Here is a 9,148-nt window from a genome sequence, read left to right as displayed (position 1 = left end):
ATATACCATGTAGTTATTTATTAATTCTCTTAATTGTACTAATTAAAAAGAATACATGGTAGCTATAGGAAAAGGACCTAGCACTGAAGCAGTGTCGTCTACAAGGCCTCTAGTTTCGTAATATGATTTCTCGCTGAAAAGTTTACTTAGCCTTAACAGGCTTCGTTAAGTGAGGCCTTTAGTTTTATAATACAATTTCCCGTTGTAAAGAGTTTAATCTGCCTTGATAGGTTTCGCTAAGTGAAACTATCTTGGTTTTTGAGCTGCGCCAATGTGTGATACCTCATATCTCGTTTAAGTATTTTACTTCTATGGCCTTCTTTGGCCGATATTATATCGAGCCTGAGAACGAGAGCCGAACATCTGGCCTAGTAAACAGAGCAGATTTGCGGTTATATAGTAGTAAAATTTGGGAGAAACTGAGCTGCTTCTACCTTCGAGTTATTCTGTAGTGAATCTTATTGAACCTATCTGTCATACTTAATGACGTCACACAGTATACGCATATATGTTTAACATTGCTATACAACTAGTTCATACTACTAACACAGCTTGTATTGGCAAAGCTAGGATTAAAATATTGTAGATCTAAATGGCCGACAGGTTCGAAAGGAACTAGGCCAAAATATCGGTGCCTAGTCACCTTTCGTGTGTAGAAAGGGACACAATCGCTATTTGTTCGTTAGAGGTACTATATATACTGTATATACTATTAAAAGCAGTAAAGAACTGGGGCAAAAACTGACAAATGGCTCTCTATTTAGAGATCTTAAATAAACTTTATATTATCCGAAAGCGAATAAAAATGATCCCTTTAGAGAAAACACTTTTAGCGATGAAATGGTAGATAGTATTGGTCTAGGTTTCTCATGAAAGTTACCACCAAGAAATTATACTTGATTAGGAGATTCTTGGTAGAATGTTCTGTTGAAACTTGGGGATAGGCAATCGGCCTGATGGCCAGATACGCAAAAATGTTCAGGCGAAATTTAGTCAGGAGTGAGGTTAGTTGAAAATCGATGACTTTTTTTTGTTGACACGTCACCAAACGAAGCTCGTAGTTGAAACGATTAATTTTCATACCGAGTCTACCGCATGGGCAATTAAAAGGTGATTACCTTCCTACTCGAGTATCAATGATAGAAGAAGGGTACGTTCTACGGTGATTTATGAACGGTTTGGAAAATGAACTAAAAGCTGTATGCTCCTTCTAGTCGCTGTTAAGTTTTGAACTTTAAGTTGACAACTGTGTATGCTGCTGTATCGTTTAGACAATTTATTTGTGACTACATAGCATGGACATAATAAGATGTCTGCATAACTATCATCTTGCTATTGGCTGCCGAAAGCGAGAGAAAAATAATAAGTGTAATGAAGCACTGTTGGTTGAATTATCAAGAACACGCACGCCTCCACATGTCCATGAGCGTTCCTGGCGTGCTCAGCTACCTTTTCTTTCAAACAGATAGCTTTGGTTATCACCAAATTCGCTTCAATGTCCGCTCCTTAATTCTTACGGGCGACGTCAAACGCCGAACATTTGTCAAGGCTACAGCTGGGTAGCCTTGGGCTAAGCCCGTTATTGTCAAATGTCATTTTTATTAGTAATGGACAACAGAACTTTTCTCAGTCTACCCTTGTTCCGACTGATTCTAACTTGAGCTCAGTTTACCACAGTCGACAAAGAAAAAGCTTCGTGGACGAGCTCAAGAAAAGGGGCGATTTTTCCCGCTTCCTGCAACACACCTCTGGATATTTGTCCTGAGGAGTTTTAGCTGGACGAAAAATAGGTAGTCTTGTGCTCGAAAAATGTTTGTTTATTCATGGTCCATCCTTAGTAGGAAATTCATAAAGTTATTGTTTTGTTTTTTTTGTTAAATCTTACGTAATATTCTCGTGTCTTAATGTGGTTTCCGCTTACGAGCACCGTGCCTTTCTTCCAGGTAATTGGCACGACGATGTGCGGCATTAGCGAGTGCTACGTACGAAAATCACCGATCTCGTTTTGTTTCCTTTTCAGGGTCTTTATAATTATTAAACTTATGAAGTAAACTTTTGTTGAAAATCCTTGGACGCCAGTGAAAGAAACGATGCGACATTTGGGTTCGTAATCTGTTATTGGGCTAGCTAGCAACATTTGTGCAGGGTGCAGACAACATAGGAAAACCATTTGGTGTGAAACAACGATAGCTAATCGAGAAACGAACATCTCGATTGAGATTTCATTATACGAGACAGAGTATTTACTTTTAGCCCAAGACATTATTTTACAGAAGGAATTGTAATTAAATGCAATTTGTGTTCTCGCTTAGGTACATTTTCGTCAACTGTAGAATAACCTATGTATGTTCCAAAGGACCCATTAAGTGGTTTATATTTAAAATTACAATATGAGATATTTTCCGATAGGAATAATATGTCGTTTATATTAGGTATTAATATGATTATTTTCCCATCAGAATATCCATGATATATAGAAATCTTCCTCAGGATAGCCTTCAACCGATTATTGACGTCAGCAACTGACTGGTAAAAATAGTACTACTATCTAACTGTCGTTCAGCTCTCTAAACATAAACGAGCATCCTATCTATTTTGAATTTCCGGTGACACCCGAACTGTGTTAAAAATATATTTTTACATATACTTACATAATAATGGTTTTATTACATCCGCAATTGTAGAGTTAACATTTATCTAACTATGTACCTGACGACACGTCTAAGTAAGGCCAGTTTAATGCCAGGAAAATATCATTGTTCCATAGAATCTAATCTAAATTGGCGCTTACTAGCGGAAACATGAAACAAACATATGATATATCTATTACTGCTAATATATTTCTGCTATTACAATCTAGTACCTAGACGCTTTCAGCATCCATTAGAAAGGTACTGTGCTAGATAGCATCTGGTTCTATTCAGCACAGAGTCTTCGTGGTGCACTAGGCCACATGCTGAAAGCACGTTGATAGGTACGAATTTGTCTGGCTGTGCATGACCTCTAAAGACAACTGCTACCACTGTGGTAACGAATGGGGCCACGTATCGCACCCCTATGCATAGCGACGTTAGGGTAGCGTGCAATATTTTAGGTTTTAATTAGGGATTTATGAGCAATCTTGGCTACGCACTACTCGAATCCGGCGAAACAATGTCTGTCTAACGTGAATCGATGAATGTGGGACTTGGAAATAGCTCATCGGCATTATAATAAACGGGCGTTTACAATAGACAGAAAAACCGCCAAGTGTCTAAGTTTTATAATATATTGCTTAACTTATTTCGTGCACGTACGTAGTTGCTAACTTGTCTCCTGTATATGCAGTGCAACAAAACATAAATGCAGCGTACTTTCAGTGAACCCGATGTTTGGATTCGTTTTCACTTTGAGAATACCTGTATGTACAATAGAGCAGATCTCTACAGTATTCTACTATTAGCCTTAAGGCATCGTTCCTCTGCTTCAGGCTCTATGTATCCTATGACAGAATTGATCATAAAATACGAGAGGGCTGCTGCTCCTACGATGCCATTAGTTCACCGTAGCAGCTTGCGCTGTAATGTTTGGCATCTGTCTTAATAAAGCTACTGACCTCATGTCGTCACCTAAGTTTCTTCTCCTATTTGCCGGACTTCATCGTAGCTAGACGAACGACGATTTAGCCCAAGTCAGCCCTTGAAAGATGACGTCCTTTAGTGGATAGCTGATTATGATGCTCAGAACGTCTATAGTATGGGTGATGGCAATTTGAAGACGCCTAGTTGTTTCCATGTGAGCCTAACTGCACGCCATGGACCTGTTACAGCCGATAGCTATAGTGAAGCGAAGCTGAAGTACTATTTGAAGCTTGCTAGCTTCGTGTCAATTTCGATTCCTCGCCAACAACAGCATTGATGACCAACGTGGCCAGTGCCCACGACAGCGAGCCACGTCGGATAGCGGAAAACAGAGAAGGGGCACGTGAAGGCCTAACAAATCTCGCCAGTCCTGTACACTTCTGGTGCCTATGTGTCTATACGAGTGTCGGATTGCATCGAGTACAGGAAGAACAGCATAGAAGGATAAAGAAGGCCGTTCCGCTAAACGCGCTGTGGTCGCACCTGCGGCGAGATATGCTATTCTATCCCTGATAGTCCTGTCATTGTATCTGGACGGGCACGTTTTGTGACTGAAGTTACCTTTATAATGCAGCTTGACACCAAGAAACATTAACGACTTCATGAGCAAGAGCTTGCAGCACAGCATTCGAACCCCTAACTGACACAGGCGTGCTGCTGACACATAAAGGCATTCGGTTCGAATATCAAATACGATCGACGGTCTGAGTCCCATCTACTCCGCGCCCGCCAAATTTGTCTCGGTTTTTGCCTACTCAGCTAATATAGGACATACAAATTGAAGACTGTTTGTACAGTGACAACGTATTTGCTTAGAATGTACTGATAGGACCAGTAAACTTGTCCAGCAAAGCAGCAGTATAGATAATAAATATACTTCGGATAGGACTTACGTGGTCACGCTTGATAGGACTCAACGGCAATGCTTCCCAAGCTCAATGACACAACCCTAAAACGACAACGAATCGTACCGACATACTAGATGTTTCTGAATCACCTTAAAGGTTTAAGATCTTAAAACAACCAACGAACACAAACATCAAAGGCCTCTGTATGTGAAGGAAATGAAAGGCAAACATTTTTCACGACGCGCTATTCTTAACCTAACCTAATATGGGCCTTGTTTAAAATGGCAGTAAAGGGAACTTAGCCATTACGAGAAATCATTACTATGCAAGCCTCTGTGTACCTATGTGTTTCGAGTTTTACGTCTGCATCGCCGTTAGCCATAGCTCCATCAAACAACTAGCTCTCAGCACGAAACGAACCGTGTTTCTATGCCCAGGCCACAACGTGTATTAATTACTAAGCTATCACGGGGACTTATTGTGCAAGCCTGGCAGGATTAAACAGGGGTTTTTGTCATGCCCTCGTGATTTCTGTAGCTATTGGCTTTAGAAGATTGCACCATGATAGTACTCCTATAAGTGCCTTGTGACGTGTCGTAGGTAATTCTTGCAAAAAGCCGTTAGAACTAAGGTTCCAGATAAATAGTTTTAGGTAAGTGTGTCAATTAATCTTAGTTTAGGCCTCGATCATTTTCAGTCACGTATTTAGTACTGTTTGACATACATACACCTGGTGTCACCAGGAACACAATCAATGGAACGCAAAAATTCATGCATCCAAGATTCTAAATTATAAAATTATGTTAAACTGTTGCAGTCAAACATTATTATCCAATGAAGCGTTTAAGGCTACTTATTGCATAAAAATCTTCTAAACTTTCCAACTATTAAGACTCACTACTTCTGAGATTGACCGCGTCCACCATGAACGTAGTTCCTCTCCAGCCGTTTGTGTAACACTTCGTGTTCCTACCCAGAAGCATTGAAAACGAGTACAGAAAAATTTACATTTGGATATGTATCTGTGTTGAAGGAAAGTAGATCTATGGCGTTATAGTTCGTATATTTAAATTTGAGAAAAGGAAAAAGAAAGTAAGATTGTGAGTATGCTTATTGCATAATATTATTGGTCTATAGCTGGCAAACATAGAATGTGTCTAACCTTTTCGATTTGCGTCTAACTCAGTATAAACATAAGGTCGCTCATTCAATTAATGCATTGCACACCGACCTTTCTATGTACCAGTACGTTTCTACGTGCGAATTTCTTTTTGAAGACTTCATTAGAAGCACTGAGACCTCTTCTCGGGTCGTGCTTCCTATTGATGCTAGTTTGGGACAGATCTTGTGAGGCCTGATGAAATGACCTAATATCATAGAGACTCATAATTGCACGGCTCCACATTTTACGGACGACAGACGTTGAACACAAATCATGTGTAGCCGCACACGTATAGCACAAATGGAGAGTCGCGTCTGGCTAGCCGTCGTGACTAACGATGAGAAATTATTTATTCTTAATTCATGTTGCGGAAAGGGTCCTTGATGAAATCCGTGACTGCCTTTGTTATGCCATGGATAACCAGATTGTTTTTTTTTTTAACCGACATCTGAACATCATTCTGCAAAGTAATTCTTTGAGATGGACCGTCGCGATCCTACGTAATAACATATGTTTTTTACCACCCGGTGCCTGTGACTACAGCTGTTACACAGAGATAATGTTCGAAATATCAGATCTGAAAATAATTTATATGCTAACAAGCACAGTAACATTATTAACACTTATTATAATGTAGAAAATTATAATACTAATAAAAATCGAGAAAAATTGACAGTGACGAGAAAGAAATGAAATAAAATCTATGATCGCCAAAATCGCTTGCTGTCTATTAAAAAATGCATAATAAAAAATATATAAATTGCTCCTTTCCCTGAATTACATTGAAAATGCAATAATTACCGGTATTTTATTTATCGTGTAGGTACGAATCATAGCTGTCGTCATAACAGCTCAATGCCATGTAACTAAGACTTTCTAGGAATTAACTTGTACTTGTAACATACATGTCATAACATAAACCATTTCACCGTGCATCATACGTTTACTTAACGCATTCAAGGAACTTAGTTTAAAAGCCCCTTTTTTGTTATTGGTTTCCTTCCATAGATTCAAACACGACGAATCATGAAGAACCAATTTAGTTCATTAACCAAGGAGCAGGTGAAACGTTCTGCGTACGCTGGCAAATAAGACGCCACCAGTGCAGAACTTGTAGGCGAAACACAGACGCTTGCCGTTTCTGTGCTATACCGAATCTGTGTGCTGCATCTGGCAGGATAAACGCTCGACCGGTATTTGCATAAATCTTGAGAGATACCATTGACCCAAATCATTTAAATTTAGAATTTAAATCAAATATAATCACCCCATATTTGTACATAAATTCGTTCCACCTTTAACACCGACAATGAAAAATGCCATCACAAACGTTTTGTTTAAAAACCAGCTGAATCCTTTACCTCTAGGATTACCGAACCGCCTATTTTAATGGCTTACTTTGTACAGTCGTTTCTGTCAGCTCTCTTTCTTTATTTGTTACTATCACCCATATTAAGACACATTAAGATGCACGATAGTGTGGAACCCCGACTGGTAGAGACCAGTTGTAGCACACGAAAGGTCCCCAGATTTATTGGATCTTGTTCTAAATTCATTGGACTAGATCAACCTAATTTACTTAGTTCGAACTAACTGGCTTTCTGCAGTTTACTGGCCAACCTTTAACTAAACTAAGATGGACCTTATCTAAATTTAAATAAGACAAAAACATCAAAGCGTTCGTTTTCTGATCTTTTGGGGAGACAATGATGGGTTTTATCTTTATCAACAAAGAATATGGACAAATTTTGCGAGAACGGTATATAGAGTCTAAAAGGAAGGCAATCGTTGTTACTAGGTGGTAAGCTATAATATTGTTTAGTAATAAACCAGTGGTAGAGAACAGTAGTTTTTATTGCTACTAGCCCTGATCATGTGTTTTACGGTGCTTAGTATTACCGTACTCAGTAGTATAGTATTACCGAGAAATACTTAAAATATCGTGAAAACCTCCAAAGGGCTAGACTTCGGTAAAAACACCTCGTCGGCTTTTCATCGCGATAATGCACCATCCCGTGCCGCGCTCGTATCATTGTCTATTGGATTATTCATCATATCCCGAAAATCCCCATCTTATCGCCGCTCCTGTATTTGGCCTAATACGTATACGTGTACGTCGCTTACGACCCATAATATATTGGAGTCTCGTATAGAATTCAAGTAACTAAAGGCAAGTGGTACACATGTGTCGTCCCCTAAAGGCCGCTTCCAAGGAAAGGGTGAAACGGATCTTGATTATGACTCAATATTCCTGGCTTTGTACCAGCGGTTCCGGCGAACTTTCTAAACAGAGCAGCGCATCTAAAAACTGATAATATTATCTCTTCCGGTCTTTTACCTGTAGAAATAAAGTAGCGAAATCTTATACGTTCAAGCTTGGCGTTGTTTATGTCGAAACTTCTGATGTAGCTTTGATTTGAAATGAGACTTCAGACACATCTGGCATCAACTTACAATATTCAGCACATTTCATTTATATTCTGCTCATTATTTGTAGAAAGTGACTCTGGGTCATAGCTTTGTGAAATCCGTAGCACATGGTTCACGGGATTTGATGCTAGATTCCAGAGTTTATTTTCGTCATATAAGTGACAGATATAGGGCGGTCAATGTTTGCCTGCAAAAAAAAAGCAGGCATCGCCGACATTTTAACCCGATTTAACGATAACCCAATAAAAAAAAGAAATACGCTTATACCGATAACTACGTAATCCGCTTTAAAATGGCAGAACTCATCTTAGTGTTGATGTGAATGTGTTTTCGTTTTGCTAGGGAGGGAGCCTTTAGATAGTTTCTAGGATAAACAAAGGATACACAACAAAGTAATAACGAACCAGATTTTAATTCTAACTGTATTCAAAGTAAAAGTGATTTAAATTACAAACAGTACGAGACAATTCGAAAGGTACAATATAGCCTATAAGCAAACACTAACTATGTTATAACCACTAGAATGAATTCCTTTAGACTTCAAATTACGAAGACGAGCCAAATTATCTTTGAGATGTTCATTGTTTCGTTCGACTTGAGCTCTAAAAGCTTTGATTGGCGGAGGCGGATTGGCTAAGATAACAGAAAACTATGGGGATGCGTAGAAAATAGCTAGGTTTTAATAAAAATAATACGCTTTAGTATTGCCTACGAACGACCTGAACTGTTTTTTCATTGTCACGGAAAAAAGGACGATGTGATGATATAAGGGTTTGATTATTTATATTAGCACATACTTATTGAATATCATTAAAGCTATATACTATTTTTGTTAATTTCTGTTAACTCGTCACATATACAGATAGTTTACTATCTCATATGGGCAGCGATCTTTAGTTTAGCCTTTTTTCCTATTTGTACCAAATCAGATTCGCGATTAAAATATTCTCACAGAAATTTTATACAAGCTATGCTAAATAACTGCGGTGTACATCGGCAATACTACTACATCTGACGTTGATCATTTTACGTTCCCATACGGTGATCTTCACTATAATAAGAACGTCTTTTAGGACACCGAACGACTC

The 9,148-nt window shown here is 38.8% G+C and overlaps 1 long non-coding RNA gene across 8 annotated transcripts in view; it reads right to left on the bottom strand.

Moving 5' to 3' along the window:
* The window catches only part of LOC111248265 (uncharacterized), a 24,222-nt gene that overhangs the window by 7,909 nt on the left and 7,165 nt on the right, over positions 1–9,148 (bottom strand). For 3 of the 8 annotated variants that reach the window (XR_015324186.1, XR_015324181.1, XR_015324185.1), the window contains one exon: positions 78–8,247. The exons of 2 other annotated variants lie outside the window; for them this stretch is intronic. This is a non-coding gene — a long non-coding RNA (uncharacterized LOC111248265). The remainder of the gene's footprint in view (positions 1–77; positions 8,248–9,148) is intronic. 3 more of the 8 variants (XR_015324187.1, XR_015324182.1, XR_015324183.1) reach the window with 2 other exon arrangements.

The sequence above is a fragment of the Varroa destructor genome, unplaced genomic scaffold, assembly GCF_002443255.2.
Source record: "Varroa destructor unplaced genomic scaffold, Vdes_3.0 BEIS01000003.1, whole genome shotgun sequence".
In the NCBI taxonomy this organism is placed as follows: Eukaryota; Metazoa; Arthropoda; class Arachnida; order Mesostigmata; family Varroidae; genus Varroa; species Varroa destructor.
The sequence above is the reverse complement of the archived record's forward strand: the minus strand, read 5'-3'. Positions and strand labels throughout refer to the sequence as shown.